Source organism: Scyliorhinus canicula, chromosome 26, assembly GCF_902713615.1.
Source record: "Scyliorhinus canicula chromosome 26, sScyCan1.1, whole genome shotgun sequence".
NCBI classification, from domain to species: domain Eukaryota; kingdom Metazoa; phylum Chordata; class Chondrichthyes; order Carcharhiniformes; family Scyliorhinidae; genus Scyliorhinus; species Scyliorhinus canicula.
In genome coordinates this window covers 12,791,147-12,817,457 of record NC_052171.1, presented here as the reverse complement: position 1 = coordinate 12,817,457, position 26,311 = coordinate 12,791,147, and the positions used below count along the sequence as shown (strand labels likewise).

At 44.1% G+C, this 26,311-nt stretch overlaps 1 long non-coding RNA gene across 1 annotated transcript; it reads left to right on the top strand.

Annotated features, from left to right (window-relative positions):
• Window positions 1–1,072: 1,072 nt before the first annotated feature.
• LOC119957335 lies at window positions 1,073–23,595 on the top strand. Its single transcript, XR_005458784.1, has 3 exons — window positions 1,073–1,184; window positions 1,302–1,462; window positions 23,274–23,595. It is a non-coding gene; the product is annotated as an uncharacterized LOC119957335 (long non-coding RNA).
• The last annotated feature ends 2,716 nt before the right edge of the window (window positions 23,596–26,311 follow it).

Sequence of the window (26,311 nt, the reverse complement as noted above, 5' to 3'; positions counted from 1 at the left end):
TATTCACCATCACTCACCTAGTAATAAAATATCTCACCTAAATCCTGGACCCCAATTTTTCCTCAGGGTTGAGTTCCCTGAATTTCAGGAAGAAGGAACACCGGGAATTGTGATGGTATCTCTTCTGACAACGCACCGTTGTGCCCTCTACAGAAGGTTTATATGAGTAAAGAGTCAACATTTCCCTAGAATTGTTTTAACTGCAGAAATGTTGGGCTGTTCCCAATATTCCTGTGGACATTGTCTCCCACAGATCATCATGACTCTTTCCATAGTCACCCTGAAATACCGTCGGACTATGTTGACAATCTCACGAATCGTCTATCTATTCAAAATGGTGCCCCCTTAATATTGGGGTCTCCAAATATCCTGGTCACATTCTATGTGTTGGCTCAATACAATTCATTGTTCCTTAATATATTCCCAGACTCGTCAGCGAACGTGCCTATCAAATGTCCTGAAGCGTCTAATAAAACTATTAAAAATTAATAAAACTGGATAGAGATTCCTCCGTGCTGTTCGTTTGCCGAAATGTGATACCAAAATTAACAACGATAATGTAACTCCGGTATCTCTACACCGCTTTCTATAATATCCAGTGTTCGTCGAGTGTTGCCAATCATGGAATTCCTCAGTCATCCTCAACAATAGTTTCAGTCTATAGTAACTCACAGTTCAGAAGCTGCAGTGTAATTAGTATCAGAAAGGAGAGCAGCATCGTTCCTACACTCCCTTATTGCGATCAGACTGGAATATTAACCAGAGATTGTTCACAGACACCAGATTGTCCTTCCTGCACGATCTGAAACCCGCGCTGTTCAGACAATTATTACTTTCAGAACAGTTTGTCCTCTTCTGTATAACCAATTCATGCTGTCATGTGGAAAAGGTAAACCGCCATTTGACAAAGTCCACCAATGAGAAACAACCAGAGCAACAATACGTCAGATGAGCCTCGGTTTCATCCACCTCCTTGTCCTGTGCGGCCCATGAAGGGAAGTGGGTGACTAATCCTGCATCAGAGAAGCATAGAATCTTCCACCACAGACGCAGTGGCCTATAGCAGCTGTAACAAGTCTGTAAGTGAGTGTTCCTAACGCACATGTCCCAGCAGAGTTTCCAGAATCCCGTGGAGTCTGTATTCAGCTGCAATCTGATCGCGAGGTTCCTATCTTAACAACTCGGTGAGTGAATAACTTTCTGTTCAGCAACAATTTAATCAACAATTTCAAATGTGCGCAATCTGAATATAATAAAAAAACTTATGGGGGGATTAAAACATTTCCTACTTACTCTTACAGCATCTCCCATAAGTTGTTTTATACATTCATGGGACGGAGGCGTCACTCGTGGTGCCAGCATTTATTGCCCGTCCCCAAAAGGTCTTGAGGGGCCAGTTCAGAGTCGATCACATTGCTGTGGGCCTGGAGTCATATGTAGATCAGACCTACTACCAGACCAGGTAAGGATGGCAGACTTCCTTCTCTAAATGACATGAGTTAACCACATGGGGTTTATCGGACAAGAGACAACAGTTCATGGTCAAAAGTAGGCATTTTAATTTAGGCATTTTATTGAGATTAAATTCCATCACTTTGCATAGTGGGATTCGAACCCGACTCCCTATTTCATATCCTGGGTCTCTAGATTGCTCGCTCTGCGACAATACTACTCTACCACCATCTCTATGTGGAGAACCATATTCTCGAAGGATGCAATTTCTCGACATAACAGCATCCCGCCCCGATGGTTTTAATCTGGGAAATAGAAGCCATATTCTGTCAAGATACTTCAATTGTACAGCCTAAATTATCTGATGAAAATAGTACTACAGAGGGAAAACCCATTGGAATAAGACAATGCATGTCGAATATGAATTCTAAATTGTCTCCATCTGCACTTAATTAATTATACATCAGAGATCATAGAATTTACAGTACATAAGGAGGCTATTCGGCCCACCGAGTCTGCAGCGGCTCCTGGAAAGAGCACACTACCCAAGGTTTACACCTCCACCCTATCCCCAGAACCCAGTAACCCACCCAACACTAAAGGCAATTTTGGACACTAAGGGCAATTTATCATGGCCAATCCACCTAACCTGCACATTTTGGACGGTGGGAGGAAACCGGAGTACCCGGAGGAAACCCACGCACACAGGGCAGCAGGGTAGCATGGTGGTTAGCATAAATGCTTCACAGCTCCAGGGTCCCAGGTTCGATTCCCAGCTGGGTCACTGTCTGTGTGGAGTCTGCACGTCCTCCCCCTGTGTGCATGCGTTTCCTCCGGGTGCTCCGGTTTCCTCCCACAGTCCAAAGATGTGCGGGTTAGGTGGATTGGCCATGCTAAATTGCCCGTAGTGTCCTAATAAAAGTAAGGTTAAGGGGGGGTTGTTGGGTTACGGGTATAGGGTGGATACGTGAGTTTGAGTAGGGTGATCATGGCTCGGCACAACATTGAGGGCCGAAGGGCCTGTTCTGTGCTGTACTGTTCTATGTTCTATGTTCACACGGGGAGGATGTACAGACTCCGCAGAGACAGTGACCCAAGCCGGAATCGAAATTGGGACCCTGGAGCTGTGAGCGATTGTGCTTTCCACAATGCAACCGTGCTGCCCTATTATCCTGGCTGCTTTTATTGCTCTCTCTCTCTCTCTCTCTCTTTATCTCTCTCTTTCTTTCTTTCTATTACAATCTATCTATCTCTGTCTCTCGCTATCAATGTGTCTCTCTGTCATCTATCTAAATCTCTTCTCAATCTTTCCGTGTGTTGGTGCGGTTTGTGTGTACACACGTGTGTATGTATGTACATCTGGTCTTCTGTTTTTGATTCGACATTTATAACTAAATATTTATTTCTAAATATCAATCTCTGAGGTTGCAACGCAACACAGGAACTGGAAAAGGCCATTCAGCCCATCGAGGCTTCACTGTGATTAAATAGCTGATCCGGGGCGTGACTCAATCTGATTTGATTTGAGGGCTTGTTGAGTAGTAATCAGTGGCCCATTACCCGTAGTATCTTTACTTTGCCAAAAGCTTTCTATCAAAGATTTAAATTAACAGATGATGGAGTATCAATTGCCGTTGTTGTACATGTGATCCAAATCTCTGCCACATTTTGTGTGACGCAACGCTTCCTAACGTCTCCGAGTGGGTAAAACGATTTTATTTTATCTAACCTGTTGAGCACACTGGGCTAAATCGCTGGCTTTGAAAGCAGACCAAGGTAGACCAGCAGCACGGTTCGCTTCCCATAACAGCCTCCCCGAACAGGCGCCGGAATGTGGACACTAGGGGCTTTTCACAGTAACTTCATTGAAGCCTACTCGTGACAATAAGCGATTTTCATTTCAACCTGGCTTCCGGTGTTCTTATATTCAAGATTTCGATCAGATCACCTTCCACATTCTAGAGGTATTTTGTCCAATCTCTCCACTTATCCCCTGAAGTCCAAGTGTCATTCTCCCAAACCTAGCCTGCATTACAAGGCCAAAATATACTGCCTGGTGCACAAATCCTGCGTATTTATATTGCAGTCGTCTCGGTATAAAGGGCAGCATCCCAGTAGCCTTCTTGAATATATTCTGCACTTCTTCATGGAATTTGAAACATCTACAGCTTTTGCAAAATGTAGTGAGTGACAAGCTCTGTGCACATTTGGAAGAAAATTGACTAGTTAGTGATAGGCAGCACGCTTTTGTGCAGAGAAGGCCATGCCTCACCGACGTATTGAGTTTTCTGAAGGCGTTATAAAGAATATTGTTGATGGAAGGGCTGTGGATGTAATTTATTTAGACGTTAATATGGCGATAGACAAGGTCCCACATGGCAGACTGGTACAAGAACGAAAATCACAAGGGATTCGGGGTGGGCTTGCCAGGTGGATACAGAACTGGCTTGGTTGTATAAGGCACATAGTAGCGGTGGAAGGTGGTTTTTAAGAATGGAGATCTGTAGCTTGGGCTGTTCCGCAAGGATCGTTGCTGCAACCTCTGTTGTTTTTCGTGTACATAAGTGATCCGGAAGAGAATGTGTGTGTTCTTTTCAGTACGTTTGCGGATGACAAGAAGATTGGCGTAGATGCTGATAGGCAAGGATTGTCACAGTATAGAACAGGATATAGATAGATTGGAGATTTGGGCAAACAAACTGAAGTTGGAGTTTACCCGGACAAATGTGAGGTGATGCGTTTTGGAGGATCAAATCGAGGTATGAATTATACTTGAAGTGGCAGAACCCTTAGGAACATTACCAAACAGAGGGATCTGTGCGTGCTTGTCCACAGTTCCCTGAAAGTGGAATCACTGGTGACCAAGATGATTAAGAAGGTAAATGGCATGGTTGCCTTCATCAGCCAAGTTATTGAGTATCGGAGTTCGGAGATAACGTTTCAGTTATTTAAAACCGTGGTTAGGCCGCATTTAGAATGCTTATATTTAGCTGCATACCATCTAGATCCAGAAAGTTCCCAGATATCTCCTTTCTTTGTCGACAATGGGAGTCCTCACACGTTCCTGCGTCCTGCCCTAATGTAAATGCTGAGGCAAATAATTATTCACCGTTGCAATGTTGCTACAGTCATTAACAATATCCCCCTTTCAGTCTGTACCGGGCCAATAGTGTTCCTGATCGCCGGCTTTCCTTTTACACAGCTGTTAAACGTATCCTTTTTTGATTTTAATGCCCCTTCCAAGTTTCATTTCATTATTCGTTTTTGGTTGCCCTAATAAACTGCTTTGTAGCCCTTTGCCCGCCCTTTGCTTCTTTCACAAAGGTACCTGTGCAGCATAAAATTACAATTATGCTGAACCTGACGGATTGAATTATAAACAGGAAAATAAAATCTTTGAGCGACTTGAATGTTGTCACAGCATCTTTGGAGCGAGACCTGCAACCTTTCATGACAACGTGACTTCTCAGCAGAATAGAATCCAGATTCAGATTAAAGGGAATTTCTCACTGAACCAACAGCTCTGTCAGTCAGAGAGCGCAGTGGGTGAGATGGATTCTCACCTGACATGAAGCAGGAATTGGGACACGAAATGGTCTTTGCTATTCCGCCTAAATGCGGAGTTTTTATTGGGGAAACAACAAAACCACAGGAAAAACTGAAAATAACGTAACATTAAGCTTCAAATGGATCTTTTTATCATCCTCATTTTAAATATCATATTGAACCAAGCCGGTCAACGGGCTCAGAGCTAGCTCATCGACAATGTTTAAAATTAGTCAGAATTTATATTCCAAACCTATTGTGACATCTGTTTCCTCGTCCTGATTGCACAATGTTTGTGCTGACAGAGTGTGGTTTTCACTTTTCAATGTCCATCGCAGAATGCCAAATCGTTTACCACATGAACTGTCCATTTTTAAAATCTAAATGAAAGCATAACCAGACGCACATCGACATGTACTGCCGTGTCCTCAATACAATTGGAAAATGATAGAGCCTATGAAGTGAAATGTGTATTTACAACTTTTCTCTCTATTCGTGAAGTACAAACGGGCCTATTTTAAACTGGTCTTTAATGTGGCTCCCTGTTGTATGTTTCAAATAGATGTTGTATCAAATTTAAAAAACATTCCTGGATATTCTGCAATAGCAAATCAGCTGTGTTGGTGAAATATGCATCGGATTATTGTCGGTGATAATGTACGGGGATAACTAAAGATTTGGAGCTACATTGCCCATAATGAATCTAAAAGACGTTGGAACATAAGAACATAAGAACTAGGAGCAGGAGTACGCCATCTGGCCCCTCGAGCCTGCTCCGCATTCAATGAGATCCTGGCTGAATTTTTGTTGACTGAGCTCCACTTTCCGGCCCGAAAACCATAATCCTTAATCCCTTTATTCTTCAAAAAACTGTCTATCTTTATCTTAAAAACATTTAATGAAAGAGCCTCTACTGCTTCACTGGGCAAGGAATTCCATAGGTTCACAAACCTTTGGGCGAAGAAGTTCCTCTTCAACTCAGACCTAAATCTGCTTCCCCTTATTTTAAGACTTTGCACCCTAATTCTGCTTTCACCTGCAAGTGGAAACAACCTGCCCGCATCTATCCTCTCTATTCCCTTCGTAGTTGTGTATGTTTCTATACGATCTCCCCCTCATCCTTCTAAATTTAATGAGTATATTCCCAGTACACTCTACCTCCCCTCGTAATCCAAGCCCTTCAGCTCTGGGATTAACCTAGTGTATCTCTTCTGCGCACCCTCCAGTATCAGGACGTCCTTTCTCAAGTAAGGAGACCAAAACTGAACACAATAGTCCAGTTGAGGCCTCACTAACACATTATACAATTGCAGCATAAATTGGAGCAGAAGTATGTCATTTATCCAAGTTTGTTCCACAATTCAGTAAGTACAATACCGATCTGCAATGATAATCTTCTGGACCACTTTTCCGTCTCATCCCAATATCCCTTGATCCCTTATTGATTAAAATTATATCGATCTCAGACTTGAACATACTTAAAGAGGTGACATGCAGTTTAACTGCAAGCTATTGATATAACTGTCAGTATAAATGTCTGTTCAACCTCAATAAACTACTAATTTGCAGCGACTTATTGCAGAAATACGTTGTTTAAAAACTGCTGTTAAATTACAGTCATTCATCAATTGAATTTAATTACTTTCAAACAGACGATCGAGGCCAACGTTACATTTCTGAGCGAGTTTGCTGACTTTGCCCGGCTTAGATTGACAGAGTATGTCAGGACAATGCCGTTCAGTCATCCTTCATTATTAATGCACCAATATTCTTGCACCTTCGTCGTTCAACTTGGCAATCAGCTGAGTGAACGTGCTGCAGTATTTACCGAGCCGCTGGCACACAAATAAAGCCCATTGGTATATTATTTGTAAACACGAAGAGAAACGTTGCTGAGATTCTGACCAATTGGCATTGAGTTATATTTAGTGTAATGCAAAGCAGCTTTAATTCTGCAGAGCCTCAGAACTCTCGCTTTGTGTTTTCCTGTTCTGAGAAACTGACAGGAAGCACCTGGCGTTCTGGCCATGTCTGTGTTTGCATTTCAGTCGCTGCTCTTCCTTCGTGTTGCGACGCTGCTACTGTACATTCTACATTTTGCCGGGCAATGCATCGGGACAAGGAAATTGCAAAACTGTAACCATTCACTGGCAACTTCTGACAGCAAGGCTTCTATTAAAAATCCCAGCAAGCTATACGTATACCTTGTCCTGCTTAGTTGTGGAGGAGCCACCATCCAACTGAAATCCCTGAATGCTTCCTCACCACGCAGAGCAAGCCGGATGGACCATACCACACATACTGTTTGAGATAAGAACTGAAAAGTACTTGGAAAGTGATGTCCCCCTCTTACCTTTAGTTGCAGGATGTGATTACAGTTCCAGGGTCATTTCAATGTTGTTGCCAATTCGCTCAGAAATATTTCATAACACAGCATGACAAATACTAACCATGTTGCCTTTTCCGAAGTGTTCGGTCAGTAACTTTGGGACCACTCGGTTACCTGGTCATCCCTGTATTCCTTTATTAGTGAGTGGGCCACTGATGCACTCTTGTACCTTTGTTCAGAGATGAATTCATAAACTGTCTCGATGTTATGTATTATGGCTTCAGATATTAATCTGTTATTATTCATGTGGACTTCTCATTTTTGTGCGATGTCGTGGTTAGTTGACCAGTCTTGTTTGTGTCGACTCACTTTAAGAATGTTGATTCAGCAAGAGTTTATTGCTTTTGGATGTCATCTGCATTTCTCTTTCCAGTTGGAAATACCCGGATGCATAATATATATTTTGAAACTAAAATTTATCTCGTCTCACATCTCCAAGCAGAAATATAGTTCCCATTTGATTGTTTTTTAAGTCATTGTGTTTTGAGTTGCTGAAGAGTTATTAGCTAAAATCCCCAAATACATACAGTGACCCGCACAGCAGAACTCACACAGTAACACATGTTTTACTTCTGTCGCAACAACAGCCATTCAACATAACTCTCTGTTACCAATTTACAATCATATAAATTTACTATTTGAAGGCTGCTAAACTCTCTTTCCATTCCCTAGCCGTGTCTTCCTATCTCCAACCGTCGAGCATGCTTTACTGTTTCTGATGAAGACAACTATGGACAATATTACACTATATCCTGGGGCACCACACCTCCACCCTTCTACCGCTCAAACCCGTCCTTCCAAACCAGGCCCTCAATATGCTCCCTGCGTTCAGGCCTGAAATGCCACCAATGCATGCTGCATCTTAGAACATTATAAGAAGTCTTACAACACCAGGTTAAAGTCCAACAGGTTTGTTTCAAACACCAGCTTTCGGAGCACTGCTCCTTCCTCAGGTGAATGGAGAGGTATGTAGAACATTATGTAGGGCATTTTCGCAAAGGCCGTTATTTATGACAGCAGATGTTGTGTCTGTGTGTGTGCGAGTGGCGGGGTGGTGGTGTGGAGAGGGGATCTCTGTTGATGAAGCCAACGGCGTTTCACAGGATTTTACCATGAAATGTTGACGGAATTTTCTTTGAGATAAAATCCTGGAAGTGGAAATTTATACATTTATTGTCATTTTTCTGACAATTAATTTCATTGTTTTTTAAATCAGTGTTTTTTGAGTTGCAGAAGAATTACCTCCGTTTTAACTATAATCCTAAAATGCATTCAGTCCCAAAATGTATACATTTATTGTCATTTTTCTGAATTGTCAGATGGTAATATGTAAGCTACGGCAAAAGGCAAGATCACTACATATATGGGAGAACTTTTTATATATTTTTTTACAACCGCATATATAATCTTCTAGTGATATGGACTTTTTGTCCTTTAAAAAAAGGATGCAAGATCCATTTGTAACAATATACCCACACAGACCATGTCCCACAGTGTGTTGTAAAAATGATTTACCAATTAACTATTTATTTTATTCTCTTTAATTATGCGCAGAATGATTTCAAATGTTTCCCATACGTATTAATATTTTGACCGAAATCTGCCTCTGCGATAATGTCTGAAGAAATATCCTCCATCTTCCATACGCCCCAATTGTGTTGGGGACACTTGTATGTATCAAAACACACTCCATTAACTATAACGTTTGATTTGATTTGATTTATTATTGTCTTATGTATTAGTATTCAATGAAAAGTACTTTTTCACGCATGCTGTAATAACAATGGATATCGTAAATTGGGAAGGAAGGAGAAACTGCAGAAGATAATGTTACAGTTACAGCAAGGTGTTGAGAAAAGATGAACTTATACGAGGTAGGTCCATTGAAAAGTCTGATGGCAGTGGGGAAAGACCTGTTCTTGAGAAGGTTGGTACGTGACCTCAAACTTTGGTATCGTTTTCCTGACGGAAGAAGGTGGAAGAGAGTAGGTCCGGGGTGTGTGGGGCCCTTAATTATGCTGGTTGCCTTTCCGTGGCAGGGTGAATTTTAGATAGAGTCAATGGATGTGAAGCTGGTTTGCGTGATGGATTGGGCTACTTTCACGACCTTTTGTAGTTTCCTGCTGTCTTGGGCAGAGCAGGCTCCATACCAAGCTGTGTTCCAACCAGAAATAATGTCGGCATGGGGGAACCAGTGTCGGCATGAGGGACCAGGGCAGTTGGTGGTGATCTGTACTCCTAAAACTTGAAGCTCTCGACCCTTTCTAATTCGTTCTCATTTCTGTAGACAGTGGCATATACTCCATTACGCTCCCTGAAGTAGTTGACATTGAGGGAGAGATTATTGTCGTCGCACCAGTTCACCAGATTCTCTATCTCATTCCTGTATTCTGTCTCATCATTGTTTGAATTCCGACTAACTACGGTGGTGTCATCAGCAAATGTGAAAAATGAGTTGGAGGGGAATTTCGCAACACAGTCATAGGTGTATAAGGAGTATAGTAGGGGACTGAGGAAACAGCTTGTGGGGCATCGATGTTTCGGAAGATCGTGGAGGAGGTGTTGCTGCCTATCTTTACTGTTTGTAGCCTGTGGGTTAGAAAGTTCAGGATCCAGTCGCAAAGGGAGGACCCGAGGCCAAGGCCATAGAGGTTGGAGATGAGTGTTTTCGGAATGATGGTGTTGAAGGCAAGCTATAGACGGTAAATAGGCGTCTGACATGGGCGTGTTTGTCATCTCGGTGTTCCAGCGTGGAGTGCAGGGCCATGGAGATGGGGTGGACCTGTTGCAGACGAACTGTAGAGCATCAAGGCAATCCGGGAGGCTGGAGTTGATTCGTGCCATGACTAATCTTTCGAAGCATTAATGTCGATGGATGTCAGAGCCATTGGACGATAAACATTAAGGCACGTTGCTTGACTTTTTTTTTGGGACATGGATGATGATCGTCTTCTTGAAGCAGATAGGGACCTCAGATTGCTGTAAAGAGATGTTGAAAATGTCTGCATATATCCCCGCCAGCTAATCCGCGCAAGACTTGAGTGATCGTCCGGGAACTCCATCCGGGCCTGTGGCTTTCCGTCGGTTGACCTTGGGAAGGCTGCTCTCAGTCTGCAGTAGTGATCTCAGATAGAAGTTCATCAGCGGCATCTGGGCTGGAGGGCTCGCTCTCGCTAACCTCTTGCTCAAAGCGAAAATAGAATGCACTGATCTCATCAGTGCGTTGGAGCCGACAATTTTACATGCCTTCATCGTGTAGCCCATTGTGTCTTGCAGACCTTGCCATAGAAGGCGGAGATCCGTGTGGCTAGCCTGCCACTCGAGTCCGGTACTATCTTTTGGCATCTTTGATGGATTTATTTAGATCATATCTGGCTTTCTTGTAGAGGGCAGGGTCGCCTGACTTGAACACCTCAGACCTAGCCTTCAGCAAGCAGTGGATGTCCCTGTTAATCCAGGGTTCCGGTTGGGGAACACGCGGATTTGTTTGTTCTGCACAGTCTTCTACACATTACTAACGAAGTCAGTTACTGTAGTTGTGTTCTCGTTCAGATGGTCGCAGAGTTTTAAAATACTGACCAGTCCACTGACCCTAAGCAGTCGCGAAGGAGATCATCTGATTCCTCAGACCATCAATGCACGACTTTCTTTGACGGATTCTCCCGCTTCAGTTTTTGCTAAGACGTCGGGAGCAGGAGCACAGCCTTGTAAACAGATTTGCCAAAGTGTGGGTGGGCGATAGAGCGGTAGGCATGTTTGATATTTGTGTAGCAGTGGTCCAGGATGTTTGGGCCTCTGGTGGAACAGGTGACGTATTGGAGGTAACTTGGTTGTATGCTCTTGAGCTTGGCCTGATTGAAGTTCCCAGCGACACTGAACAAGGCCTTGGGATGTTTCGTTTCAAGGCTATTTGTAGTGGTGAATATTTCGTCCAGTGCGATTGTCATATTCGCCGTCAGGATAACGGAGCTCAACTCCCGGGGAAGGTAGAAAGGGCGGTATTTTAGTGTCAGATATTCCACGTCCGGGAAGCAGAAACTCGCTAGTGTTTCGACATGCAGGCACCAGGAGGTATTTATTAGGAGGCAGACCCCACCTCACTTTGTCTTGCCCGAGGCCGCCGTACGGTCCATTCGGTGGAATGAGAAGCCCTCTGGTTGTAGGGCACAGTCCGGTGAAACAGGGGTGAGCCATGTCTCCGTGAAACAGAGCACACAGCAGTCCCTTAGTTCTATTTGAAAAGTGAGTCCGGCATTAGGTTTGTCTAGCTTGTTTTCCAGAGATTGGACGTTAGCTAGGAGTAAGCCAGGCAGATGTGCTTTGGGGCCGCGTTGTTTCACTCTCATCTGCAGGCCTTGTATTCTCTTTCACCTTGTTTGTCAAACCCCTCGGCCCTGCGGGTTTCCCATCTGATTATGGGATGCTGGAAACGGGTCTTCCATGGATTGATTTCAGTAACACATTTGACTTGTTATTTGAGGGTTTGTTTTGTAAGGAATAAGTAATCTTCCCCATTCCAATGCCGCTGATGTGAATTTAGGCCAAGGGACGGTAAATTGATAATTGTCCTGCACTTTTTAATGTAAGTCTCTTGTGTTTTTCTTTATAGTTTAATGGATGCTTCACCCTACCAGGGAAGAAATGGCAAGTTATCCCTGTGGCAGAGATATTCGTGTTCAGGAACATGAGACTGGATAATGCTTGGCCCAGTAACAGCTTACCTGCATTGCAATCTGGCTCCCAAGAAAATTTTAATGTCGCAATATCACCTCCTCCTCATCTCTTTCTGAAAATAATTTCGACCAGATAACACAACCCCAGTGATCTGAAGAATTATAGAAGCAAAATATAATATTGGTGCAAAGTCGAAGCACACGATATGGTCAGGAATAGTGAAAAAGTGTATAATATTTCCCTACATTTATTTGAGCACTTGAATAATTATTATGGACTGTGGATCAGCTTTGCACCATGGGAGTAAAGTAATTTCATGAAGTAATTGGATATAGTCACACTTAGGAGACACGGAACTAACCTCGGAGTCAGTGGATTTATGTAGAAAAGTCACAAAATGGATTGCAACAAATATTTACCCCTAGAGTGGATGGCAATTCGCAACCCAGAAAGAATTTTAGCCGATCTGTATTCTGCGCCGGCGGGTTTCTCGGTTGGACCAGCAGAGCACCCACTCCCGCGGGTTTTCCTTATCAATGGCAGGTGGCGGGAGCAGGGAACCCCAAAGCCAGCGAGGGCGCATTACCCAGGAACACCGGGATGGTGGTACGGAGTTGATTTCAAGAAGCAGTCATATATTGCAGTTGGAGCGAAGGGAATCAAATGGGCAAGGCTGGTTCAGAATATTGAGTTGGACGATCAGCCATGATCAGAACGAACGACGGAGAAGGCTCGAAGGTTCGAATGTTCTCCTTTCCTTCGTAATTCATATGTTTCTCTCACAGGGAGGAGGAGTTGCAGCGATTTATTCAGTTTATTGGGATGTGGGAAATTACGTTCAATAGGAATGACCGCTGAGAGCACTGCTGTTCATCACACACTGGAGTGGAGAAATCACAATTTCTACATTTACAGACAAAGCAAAGGTTTAAAATATACATTTCGAGCACGTAATTCTTATTTTTCAACTAAGGGGCAATTTAGCGTGGCCAATCCAGCTACCCTGCACATCTTTGAGATGTGGCGGTAAAACCCACGCACATAAGGGGGCAATGTGCAATCGTCACAGCGACATCAACCCGGGACTGGGATTGAACTGATACTCTGCGCCGTGAGCTAACCATTGAACCATCGCGCCATCCCACGGACTAATCAAAGTTGGAAACATAATAGACACTGAGGGTGATTGGGTCAGAATACCCAAGTACAGTAATAATAAACAAAGTGATTTACTCGCTGCGGGATCCCTAACCTCTGACATTGTCTTGTAGCCACAGTATTTATTTGGCTAGCCCAGTTCAGTTTCTGTTCAATTTCAATACATAGAATTTTCGGAGAATTCAGCGATGGTGATGCCATTGAGGCTAACGGTTTGATTCTCTTTTACTGGAGATGGTCATTGCCTGGCACGTAAGAGGCGCGAATGGAACTTGCCGTTTATCAACCCAAACCTGGATATTGTCGATGCGTTTGGACATAAACTGCTCCAATGTGTGAGGAGTCGTGAATGGTGATGAACATTGTACATTCCAGTACACACAAATAACTAGCCCCAGCACAGGGCTGCGCGGTGTACACTTGGTTACTACACTGTTGTATTTTTACAGACATATAAATTCATTAAAATAAGATAACTGCAACAAATTCAAGGCTGAAATTAACCGGCATTCTAATCCAGAAGTTACCTCCAATCAACGTAACAAGTTTCAGCAAACTCAGGTATTTAGAATCTCCGTTCGATAAAGGTCCTGTCACTGATTCAGAGCACGCGCTGAATACATTTACTTAACCTGATAAGGACCGTCGAACTCATATGGACCCTGTAAACTATACAGGTTCACCAGCCAGTACGGCAATATAACCGAACACCGATTCAACTCTTTTCAGATTCTCCATCCGACCGACGCCATCAAGCATCTGTCGTACCTAGACAGGCACTCCAACGAATGCAGTCACCCCAACTGTTGCAGACTGTTCAAGAGATAAAGACGCTCAGAGATGTCGAAATCCGACTGATATTGACAACCAAAAAGATGCAGATACCCGAAATGTGCAGTCCCACCAACTGATACAGATCCTGCAATGGAAACGCACCTTTATACCGAAACTGACACTCCAACCAACATAGATTCTCGAACGAATTGAACTGAAAGACATTGAATATGAATAGGGACTGGTTTAGCTCAGTGAGCTAAATCGCTGGCTTTTAAAGCAGACCAAGCAGGCGAGCAGCACGGTTCAATTCCCGTACTAGCATCCCCGGACAGTGGCCGGAATGTGGCGACTAGGGGCATTTCACAGTAAATTCATTGAAGCCCACTCGTGACAATAAGCGATTTTCTTTTCATTTAATTCATGAAACAGACCCTTCCAATGGTAAAAAAAAATCTAACCGAAGCAGATGTTCCAAGGGAGTGAGTTGAAATGAAATGAAAATCGCCACATTCCGGCGCTTGTTCGGGGAGGCTCGTACGGGAATTGAACTGTGCTGCGGGCCTACTATGGTCTGCTTTCAAAGCCAGCGATTTAGACCCTGTGCTAAAAGAGCCCCTAAATTGAGCAAGCTTATCCATCCTCCGAGTGAAACAGCAGGTCAAAACTTTGAACGAAGTAAAAACTTGCATCGGAAGGAACAATTACAATCCCCAGTCGAGACCTGAAACTTGTACAGTCCACAATACTAATGCAGCAACTCAAACTGGTCACCAGCAGTGATGAGAATTGTGAAAGACGTCAGGTCAATACTGGGTTTTTTATGCCTACAAATGAGTTTTGCCATTTCCTCTATTTTTGACCTCGCAAGATTTGGTTTCAACAATCTGCCATTTCCCCTTGCAGCCCCTTCTGCCATTCGGGATGATCTTCAAATTTTATACACATTTCAGTCTTTGCCTACTGCCACAATTCCCTCAGCGCCGCACTATTAAAAGGTACTTTGCCATGAGCTAAACAAAGATGGGACCCACTGCGTTTTGGGGTGCACAGTTCCAAAGATCTGCATCTATCTGAGTGAAACATGTCTTCTCAGTTCAGTCCGAAAATCCCTTATCCTCTTACACATCTTCTAGATATCCAAGCCGAGGGAGTGGGAAGGAGGAGCGGCATCTACTTTGTTAAAAAGTTCAATGCGTTTTAGCCATTTCAGTGAAATAACATATCAACAATTTAATCCTTTGTGGGATTAGCCAAATTTACTCAATCTCTTTTTGTTGCACAAAGAACGAACAAATAGACCGACCAGGTAACTAAATTACCCTGGCTGGGCTCCCTGAAGGGACGCTGTTCCATCCGGCTGAACATCATGTGGGTGAGCTAAACCAATCCCGCACACCCTGCGGCATTGCAACTTCGGAGTTCCTCATCTGAAGCTGTGGGATGCATACCCTCCCGCACACTATCCGAATGGGCCAGCTCCCCCACTGCATCATCAGCCAGTGAAAGGCGGTAGGAATAGGGAAAGGATATTGAAACAATTAGCGTTCTCCAATAATCAGTACAAAAAATCTCGTTCAGATAGGTGGATTCCTGCATCTGGACAATGTCATCTTTTGCAGGTTCACGATTCGTTTACTGGGCTTTGAGGTTGGAAATAGAGCCAGTGGAGTTGGAGAAGACAGTGTCTGTGATTTTTTTCCCTCAGGTCCTGCAGGAGCCCCTCTGCCAGTTATCCTGTGCCGTTAACATCTAGAGAGAAAGCTGCCACTAATTTCCTAATGATGGATTGCACAGCCATCTCTCAGTGATAAATCAATGGATAAATATCGATATTGTGTTATCAGCGAAGATGATAATTGATGTAATTGGATATTTAACTGCATTTCTGCCCTGTTCTCTGAAACTGCGCTGAGCCAGGCTATGTACGAATGTTGTGTGGACATTACATTCAGTGCACCGAATTGTTACAACGCACTGAGCAAGTGCGCCGTGACTTCCCGCCCGCAGAACTCGAAGTTATGTTATTTTGACCAGTCGAAATAGGCGACTTTGGAACCTGGTCTGGTCCTACGTTTCCTTTGTGTATACTTTGTGCAAGAGTGAGCCGTATTGAACAATTGCTTCCAAGTCTTCTGTTTGGAGTGTGTCTTGTCACACATCATTGATAGCGTTCCCAATGCAATACTGTCTTCCGTGTGAATGCCCACGCCATTTCGACTACGACTGAGAAACCTATCTCTTCAGGAGGATGAGGGGAACCAGCCGTGTTCCCAGACAACACAGTTCGAAACATCATAAACTTTTTTACCCCAGTTGACCATTTCAGGCAACCCACCTGGCCCCAGTAGCTCCTTCTCCTCTCGCCCTATAAACCTCTATCACCAGTCAGCGCATTCCCTGTGAGGACGGCGGTTGGCCTGGGAAACGTAATTCCATTGAGGGGGAAGCTGGACGCTTTGCTCTTTTCTGAACAAACGTGTGGATTGAGAACAATACCCGAGATCTTTGTTGTACCAATCACGGTGTAATTATCTTTCGATCGTGACGCTTCCCACACATCAGCTGGGTGAGTTTCAAACTCTTTACAAGAGGAAAGAAATTAATCACTTCGAAAGTTTGCAACAACAATAAGTGTCGATTCCATGGATAAGATTCCTTTCCGATAAATAGAGATTGAGTAAAATTGGCCAATTCCACAAAGAATTAAATTATAGACTTGCTATTTCACTGAAGTGGCCAAAATGCATTGGTGTTTAACGCACTATATTCCACTCCTCCTTCCCACTCCCTCGGCTTGGGAATCTATAAGATGGGTAAGAGTTCAATAAAGACAGGATAAGGGATTTTCGGACTGAACTGAGAAGACATATTTCACTCAGATAGAGGCAAGGGGAAATGTCCGATTCTTGAAATAAAATCTTGCGAGGTCAAAAATAGAGGCAATGGCAAAACTGATCATTCTGAATTAAAAACCCGAAATTTGAAAAGTGAAAGGAATGGAGGTGATGGCGGACACGTGATATATCTACTGCAGCCTCAGAGGATAATGAAGAGGAGAGGATGCTGGGTGTAATTGACAAGTGAAAACGCCTATCAAGAACACGCGTTGTGAGGAATGGTGAAGTGATGCAGTCATATAATCGCTAGTGAAGAATGAGGCCATGTTAGTCATCGACTCAGCACCGCCCCGCTGAAGTGCCCCCACCCGATCCACATAACCCACCTAACCCTCAGGATACTAGGGAAAATTGATCATGGCCAATCCACCTAACCTGCGCATCTCGAGACTATGGGAGGAAAGCGGAGCACCCGAAAGAAACCCACGCAAACAAGGGGGTACTTCCAAACTCCACACAGATATTCCCAAGGTCGGAATTGAACCCGGATCCCTGGGGCTGTGAGGCAGCAGTGTTAACCACTGTGCCACAGTGCCGCTCATTTACCTGAGGAAGGAGCTGTGCTCCGAAAGCTAGTGATTTGAAACTAACCTGTTGGACTTTAACCTGGTGTTGTACGACTTCTTACTGTGCTCACCCCTGTCCAACGCCGGCATCTCCACATCATGGTTCATTTAATGGTGAACTTATTTAGATGTGCAGAGATATTGAGCATCATGCTTGATTAATCAGGCTGCTGAGATCCAGGTCCATGACAAAGGTAATATTATCACAGTTTGGGTAAGGAAGATAAAGTGTTCAAAACAGAAACGTGGGCTGGGAGAGCTGTTGGAAGCAAATCAGAGTGAAAGACAATAATCAATTCAATTTGGGTTCTCCAGCAGATGTAGCAGGAGATACTTGTGTGGACTGTTCGCACAGTGTTTTGTATTGCTGCATCATAACACCAGCGACCAGGTATGGTGGATATCCTAATCCTATTCCTATTCTATTGTATGTCTGGCCTGGACACAAGACTGGAACGAAATTCGAGTTAAAGAACAGGTCGTGGTTACTGGACTTTGGAACAGAGTGGGACAGGCTGACATGGACATAAATGGAAATTGGCATCAGGCGCCGAGCTCGGCACGTGGAAGGGACTGAACTGGTACAGGTGGGGCATAATGAAACATTGACCCCTGAAACTGTTGTCGAGCAAGGAGAGAGATTTCTGACGGGGGTAGTAATCATGTCTAATCATGGATAATACTTCAACACCTTAATTAACGAGATAGTAAAACCCCAATTATTATAGATTGTAGCTAAACATATTACAATATAGGGAAACACATAGGGCAGCGACATAGTATCTGTACGTATGTTCAGATACTGTTGTAAAACATATGTTCCCTTGCCTCTTCAATTCCTGTCCTGGCTGCCTTTAGTCGACAATCTTCCTGCGCGCTGCTGAAAACGGAAACACCCCTGGTCCAATGGACTTGCCCAGTGCTTCCCTTGGAGGTTCTGCGTCAGAGCCGTCGTGTTCGTTTGATAGTCTTCGCAAGCAGTCAATTAGTCTGGCTGGAATTCTGAACTATCTCCTGTTGTCGCTTGCATATGGTGGAGCTATTCAGTATCTTCCGGGAGAAAAGCAGACATTCTGAAGAACTTCATTTTGTCCTGCGTTCAAATAATAGATTCAGTCAGGACGTTGTTGAAAGGCACTTTCTCCCTCTGCTGCTCTCTCTTTGCCAGGCGCTTCAAGGAAGACATGCCAGGGTGATCTGTGAAGGTTCCGCTAGTGAGCAGACACAGCCAACAATCATGCCTGTGAATAGCACTTGCAGAGTAGATAATCATGTAGTCGTTCAACATTTTCTGAAACCTTGAAATCGTCTGGCTGAAAGACTGGGAAGAACCGAACTTGAAGACTATCGGTGATGTCGTGGAGTTTCCTCACAAAATTCAGACAAAGGGGAAAATCAGTGATTCATCAGGAATTGAGCGGCAATGATTTCTCAGGGAGACGTGAGCTCCACTACATTGAACTGAATCTCTTCTGTCCAGCTCCATCCGGTCATCGGAGGTTTGATTTGCACGAACGTGGATCCCTTGTGTAAACCTCCATGCGGTGGTCAAAGGACAGTACTGCGCCGACCAAAATCTCTTGAATACATCTATTCCCCAGGGGCCCCAACCGTAGCAGCGAGCATTCATCGGAACACTTTTCTTTGAAAACTGCTTTGCTTTAATCTTCCCCTACACTTTTTTAATTCTCCTCTAATGTCTGTCTGGTGTGTCAACGTGACGGAAGGGACGGGATTAGGTAGACCACTGTGCTGTTAGTTCTTTATATATTGATGTTTACCTCTTATTATTACTGAGCCGTTTGTTATTTTTTCCTTATAAATCTGGTGCCTGCGGCTCACTGGAGCAGTCAGCGGTTAAAGATCGTCGGAAATCATAAATTATTGGTTAATTCACTTATGTTGGGACTCCGGGGTCTGGAGGCTGGAATTAACCGCCCACTCACCCAGGATGCTTTAAGAATTAACGTTCATCAGAATCTTATCACATACTGAAAACCAAAGACTATTATTCGTGTCTATAAAATATGACATTGAAAAGTTCAATAAACTGCAGACCCGTTCACACAGCGTCAGTGGAAAGGGAATTAATAGAATACAAGTTCAAAACCATAATCAAAATTCATGTTTGAGCACTTAAAGATTATTTCGCACTTATTCGAAAACCCTGGCCTTACTTAACAAAGTTTATTGAACTAATATTGTACTGGAGATCAGCCTGACAAACGCAAAACCCACAGTTTTGCTGAAGGCCTTTGATAATTTACCACATAGACATGCAGGACTAAGCTAATACAAGTGGAGTTAGGGGAAATGCAGCAGAATGGACAGGCAGCTGGTTCCAAAAGCAGAAACAGGGAGTATGCATTTAAGGTTTCTTCTTAGATTTACAACATGAGAAAGTGATTTTCCGCAGGGATTAAGGCTGGCGTCACTTGTTTATACTTTGTATGAACAACAGGGAATAGGGGAATAAAGCACAATGTCAACATTTCCAGACAAACCAAATTGAAGGTACAGTGAAGCCACGGAAGGAATACAACAAAATAAATTATGAGTTTAATAATGTATGAAATGGCAGGGTGGGCATTACATTGAAAATGACATTTCAGGAGAACTAAACATCAGGTGCTGTTTTTGAAAGGCACAGCAAGTATGGCAAATAATTCTGGGAACTTAGGGTCAGAATGGGTTTCATCACGAGAGGAATGGCATTTAAAACACATGACTAAGAAAGGAAAACACATATACTATGATTTTGAACAGTATCAGAATTAACATTTACACCAGAAAACTGTGAGGAAATGATCATTCCCAAGAAGAGAGGGGCTAATAAGCCTCCCTTGATATTCAACGGCACCACCGTCGCCAAAATAATGCGGCAACTACAAAAAATTAAGGTGCTGGGAATTTGCCAGCGAGTTACTCACCTCCTGCCCTCCCAAAGCATGTTCACCATCTACAAGGAACAAGTCAAATGTGGCAACACTCTCCTGGAAATGCTCTTCTCACAACAATACTGTGAACAAAGAACAAAGAACAATACAGCACAGTAACAGGCTCTTCGGTCCTCCAAGCCTGTTCCGGTCATGACAACACCCTTGAGCAAAGCCCTCAGCTCTCCCTTGTGCCGTATCCCTCTACACTCATTGTATCCACGTATTTGTCAAGATACCTTTTGAACACCGTTACTGTACCTGCTTTCACGGCCTTCCCTGGCAACGGGTTCCAGGCACTCACCACAATCTATGGACGGACGGTACTATCCAGAATCATGTGGACCACTTGTTCCACTCACCACCCATCAAATTATTGCTAACTTCTTGCACTTAGCGCAAAATGTAGCGCAAAGATTGTAACATGGACATGATTCACTGCTGCAACTAAACAAGAATTAGTAAGAACACATCCCAAACTCACGGGCTCCAGCACCCAGATGGACAAGGGCAGCACATGGACGGGTAACACCGCCACCTGCAGTTTCCACCCAATGTCTCATATCATCTTGACTTTGAACTCTATCACCGTTCCTTTAGTTCCACGGAATTAAAATCCTGTAAGTGAACCTATGGAATGCAGCTATTCAAGAAAGCGGCTCATCGCCACCTTCTGAAGGCCAAGGGATAACGACATCCAAATTCAGTGAAAAGGGAAATATTAAAATCACAGCAACTCGGTTATATAACACTGAGTTTATGGATAACAGACCGTTCTCCATATTACAATACAAATGGTAATCATAAGAAGTTGCACCCATTTCAACTTGTTTGATTCGAGAATGGAGTGAAGTCGAAATTATTTTATTCCAGTTTGTGACCCTAAACTCACTATGCTTCTATACTGAAATATCCTTGCAGTAATACGTGGTGATTTGCATCAATAGTTTCGTTCTGATTACTCATATTTTAGTGAGTAAACCACATTGAGTTATATTCTATAGTGAGAGATTCTCCCAGCAATACCTGGTCACTGGAGTTTAGAGCTCTATGTTGGTGAGAGACCCACACTCAGTACAATTCTACACAGTTACACCGTGTAATGCATGGTCACTGGGAGAAGGTCTGGGACTACAGTCAGATTTAGATTTATTGTCACGTCTACCAAGGTGCAGTTAATTCTGCTATTGTGTCCAGCCAAATTGTACCATGCATGCAAACCATAAGACATACAATAGACACAATGAAAATATATAGATAGAGTCATCGAGTGAAGCATACGGAGTTCGTGCTACACAGTAGAGAAGATGAGTGAGAGATCAGTTCAGTCTATAAGAGTGTCATTTAGGAGTCTGGTAACAGCGGGGAAGAAGCTATTTTGAATCTGTTAGTGCGTGTTCTCAGACTTCTTTATCTCCTCCCCGATGGAAGACGTTGTAAGAGACAATAACCCGGGTGGGAAGGGTCTTTGATTTTTCTGCCCGCTTTCTCGAGGTGTAGGCATTGTCAATGGACGGGAGGCGGGTCTCTGTGGTGGACTGGGTGGGGTTCACGACAGTTTTACACACAGTATTACTTTGAAATGAAGGATGTGCACAAAGCACTTCAGTGCCAGGGTCCCGGGTTCGATTCCTGTCTTGGTTCACTGTCTGTGTGGAGTTTGCACGATCTCCGTGTCTGCGTGAGTTTCCTCCAGGTGCTCCCGTTTTCACCCACTGTCCAAAGATGTGCAGGTTGGGTGGATTGGCCATGCTAAAACAAATGCACCCTTCGTGTCCACAATATTCAGATTAGGAAGGGTTAGGAAGATAGGGTGAGGGTGTGAGCCCGGGTAGGATGCTCGTTCAGAGTATTGATGCAGCCACGATTTGCCGAATGAGCTCCACTTTACTGCAGGGTTGCTATAGATCCTTACTGGTAAGATATTTGTCCAATGGCCTCCTCTTCGCTGTAAGGGTGCCGTGGATACTCACTAGAAAGATATTCGTCCAATGGCCTCCTATTTACTGTCGGGCTGTTATCGATACTCACTACTTAGACGTTTGCTGTCCCGAGGGATAATTCAAAATTGCACAATATCCCAAGAAAATCATTAGCCTGATACTTCAGAGGGACACTGAGTTTATTATCAACTGGCGAGCAGAATAAAACCGCATTTTAAACCAATTCGAGAGATGTAACAATTATTAATCGCATGCCTGAATAACGGTGCGCACTACATAGGCTGGCACCACTAAAGTGACCGAGTAAAGCACAGAGAGTAGCTCACAACCAGAATTGCAGAACTGCAATGATTACAATCACTTACCAGGAACAGCAATAATGGAAAGGATCACAAAATGCATTTTATCAATAATTCCATATATATCACGCATCTTTGTGTGAATTGATCCGTCTCCTCCTGCTGCCGAAAATCTAGGGTATTCACCTTTATTTGATAAAGCCCTTAATATATATCATGCGGCAAGTCCACAGGAACATTGAGGTTGCAACATTATTGAAATTGTTATTATTAATTTCAACATCTGAACAGGTATGACATTGACTTAAATCCGTGCTGTGACAACATATATTTATTTCATTGAGTGAATTACTGTTCCAAGGACTGAATAGCACTGATCATATCAGTTAACTTATAAAATGCAATCTTTTCTCCCAGAAATGCGATTTTAGCTTTCAAAAGCCCACAGTCACATCTCCAGATCTCATCTTGTTTCACGGAGGTGTCCTTCACACGACTCGGAATATTCGGTAATGACATTCCAAGTGTTAGCGGCCCTCTCTCAGGGTTGTTCTATTATATTCTGGGATTTATGTCTTTGAATGTGAAAATTCAGTCATTCTATTAATGCCGTTCATTTGTGACTGTTTATTTCAGATGATAGGAATCTTTATTACGACAAGTAGGCTTACATTGACACTGCAATGAAGTTACTGTGAAAAACCTCTCGTCGCCACATTCCACTGCCTGTTCGGATACACTGAGGGGAAATTCAGAATGACCAATTCACCGAAGAAGCTCGTCTTTTGGGACTTGTGGCAGGAAACCGGAGCACCCGGAGGAAACCCACGCAGACATGGTGAGAAAGTGCAGACACGGCAGACAGTGACCCAAGCCAAGAATCGAACCTGGGACAATACTAACAACTGATCTACGGTGCGATGTAAACTCCGACAAATCTGGAACTGATTCAACACCATAAACGTGTTAATTGAAAGTCATGATGTGGAGATGCCGGCGTTGGACTGGGGTGAGCACAGTAAGAAGTCTTACAACACCAGGTTAAAGTCCAACAGGTTTGTTTCAAACACGAGCTTTCGGAGCACGGCTCCTTCTTCAGGTGAATGGAAAGGCTTGTTCCAGAAATGTTTATATAGACACAGTCAGAGATGCCCCGGAATGCGAGCACCTGCAGGCAATCAAATCATCAAAGATGCAGAGAGAGAGGTAACTCCAGGTTAAAGAGGTGTGAATTGTCCCAAGCCAGTTCAGTCGGTAGGCCTCTGCAAGTCCAGGCTTGTTGGTGGGGGCCGAATGTAATGCGACATGAATCCCAGATCCCGGTTGAGTCTACAGATGCGGAACCAACCAAGGAACACATCCGCCAACTCAGCAGACTGATCAAGACCTTAGATCCATACCTTCAGAACACCCTACGTGCTCTCATCCCACGTAATCCCCGCATTGGAGATCTCTACTGCCTCCCGAAAATACACAAGGCCAACACACCAGGCCGTCCTATCGTTTCAGGCAATGGGACCCTGTGTGATAACCTCTCTGGCCACATCGAGGGCATCTTGAAACTCATCGTACAAGGTACACCCAGCTTCGGTCGCGACACGACGGACTTCCTACCGAAACTCAGCACCCATGGACCAGTTGAACAAGGAACATTCCTCGTCACAATGGATGTCTCGGCACTCTACACCAGCATCCCCCATGACGACGGCATTGCTGCAACAGCCTCAGTCCTCAACACCGACAACTGCCAATCTCCAGACGCAATTCTGCAACTCATCCGTTTCATTCTAGACCACAACGTCTTCACCTTCGACAACAAATTCTTCATCCAGACGCACGGAACAGCCATGGGGACCAAATTTGCACCTCAATATGCCAACATCTTCATGCACAAGTTTGAACAGGACTTCCTCACCACACAGGACTTTCAACCGATGCTATACACCAGATACATCGATGACATTTTTTTCCTTTGGACCCACGGCGAGACATCACTGAAACGACTACACGATGACATCAATAAGTTCCATCCCACCATCAAACTCACCATGGACTATTCTCCAAATTCAGTTCCATTCTTGGACACACTCGTCTCCATCAAGGACGGTCACCTCAGCACCTCGCTTTACCGCAAGCCCACAGATAATCTCACGATGCTCCACTTCTCCAGCTTTCACCCGAAACACATTAAAGAAGCCATCCCCTATGGACAAGCCCTCCGTATACACAGGATCTGCTCAGACAAGGAGGAGCGCAACAGACACCTACAGATGCTGAACGATGCCCTCGTACGAACGGGATATGGCGCTCGACTCATTGATCGACAGTTCCACCGCGCCACAGCAAAAAACCGCACCGACCTCCTCAGAAGACAAACACGGGACACCACTGACAGAGTACCCTTCGTCGTCCAGTACTTTCCTGGGGCGGAGAAACTACGACATCTTCTTCGCAGCCTCCAACACATCATCAGCGAGGATGGACATCTTGCCAAGGTCATCCCCACACCCCCACTACTGGCCTTCAAACAACCGCGCAACCTCAAACAAACCATTGTTTGCAGCAAATTACCCAGCCTTCAGAACAGCAACCACAACACCACAAAACCCTGCCAGGGTAATCTCTGCAAGACATGCCAGATCATCGACATGGACACCACCATTACACGTGGAAACACCACCCACCAGGTACGCGGCACATACTCGTGCGACTCGACCAATGTAGTCTACCTCATACGCTGCAGAAAAGGATGTCCCGAAGCGTGGTACATTGGCGAGACCATGCAGACACTGCGACAACGAATAAACGGGCATCGTGCGACTATCAACAGGCAGGACTGTTCCCTTCCAGTTGGGGAACACTTCAGCAGTCAAGGACATTCAGCCTCTGATCTCCGGGTCAGCATTCTACAAGGAGGCCTTCAGGAGACGCGACAACGCAAAATTGCTGAGCAAAAACTTATAGCTAAGTTCCGCACGCATGAATGCGGACTCAACCGGGATCTGGGATTCATGTCGCATTACATTCGGCCCCCACCAACAAGCCTGGACTTGCAGAGGCCTATCGACTGAACTGGCTTGGGACAATTCACACCTCTTTAACCTGGAGTTACCTCTCTCTCTGCATCTTTGATGATTTGATTGCCTGCAGGTGCTCGCATTCCGGGGCATCTCTGACTGTGTCTATATAAACATTTCTGGAACAAGCCTTTCCATTCACCTGAAGAAGGAGCCGTGCTCCGAAAGCTCGTGTTTGAAACAAACCTGTTGGACTTTAACCTGGTGTTGTAAGACTTCTTAATTGAAAGTGACATTGGTCTTGGTAACTGGACCTATTTTTTTGGTCTGCATAAGTGAATAGATAATTGGTTGCTGCTTTAAATAAGTGACTTTTGATTTCTGACTTTCTCGTAATACTTGCTGTTGTAAGTTTGATGCATTTTCTTTGGCCATTTTTAATTCTTTTTGAACTGTGGCGAATTCAGTGATCTTTGGGGCATCCATCTAAAACTAATTGTGATTATTCGGTTCAGTTATTTCAGTATATCATTGTAGTTACCGGGATCAATTTCAACTCCCATTTGGTCTCACCTTGAGTTATATTTGCTGTGACCAGTTTAAAGCAATGTTTCCTGAGACATACTTGGCCAGTGTTTAATATTTCTTACTCTCCAC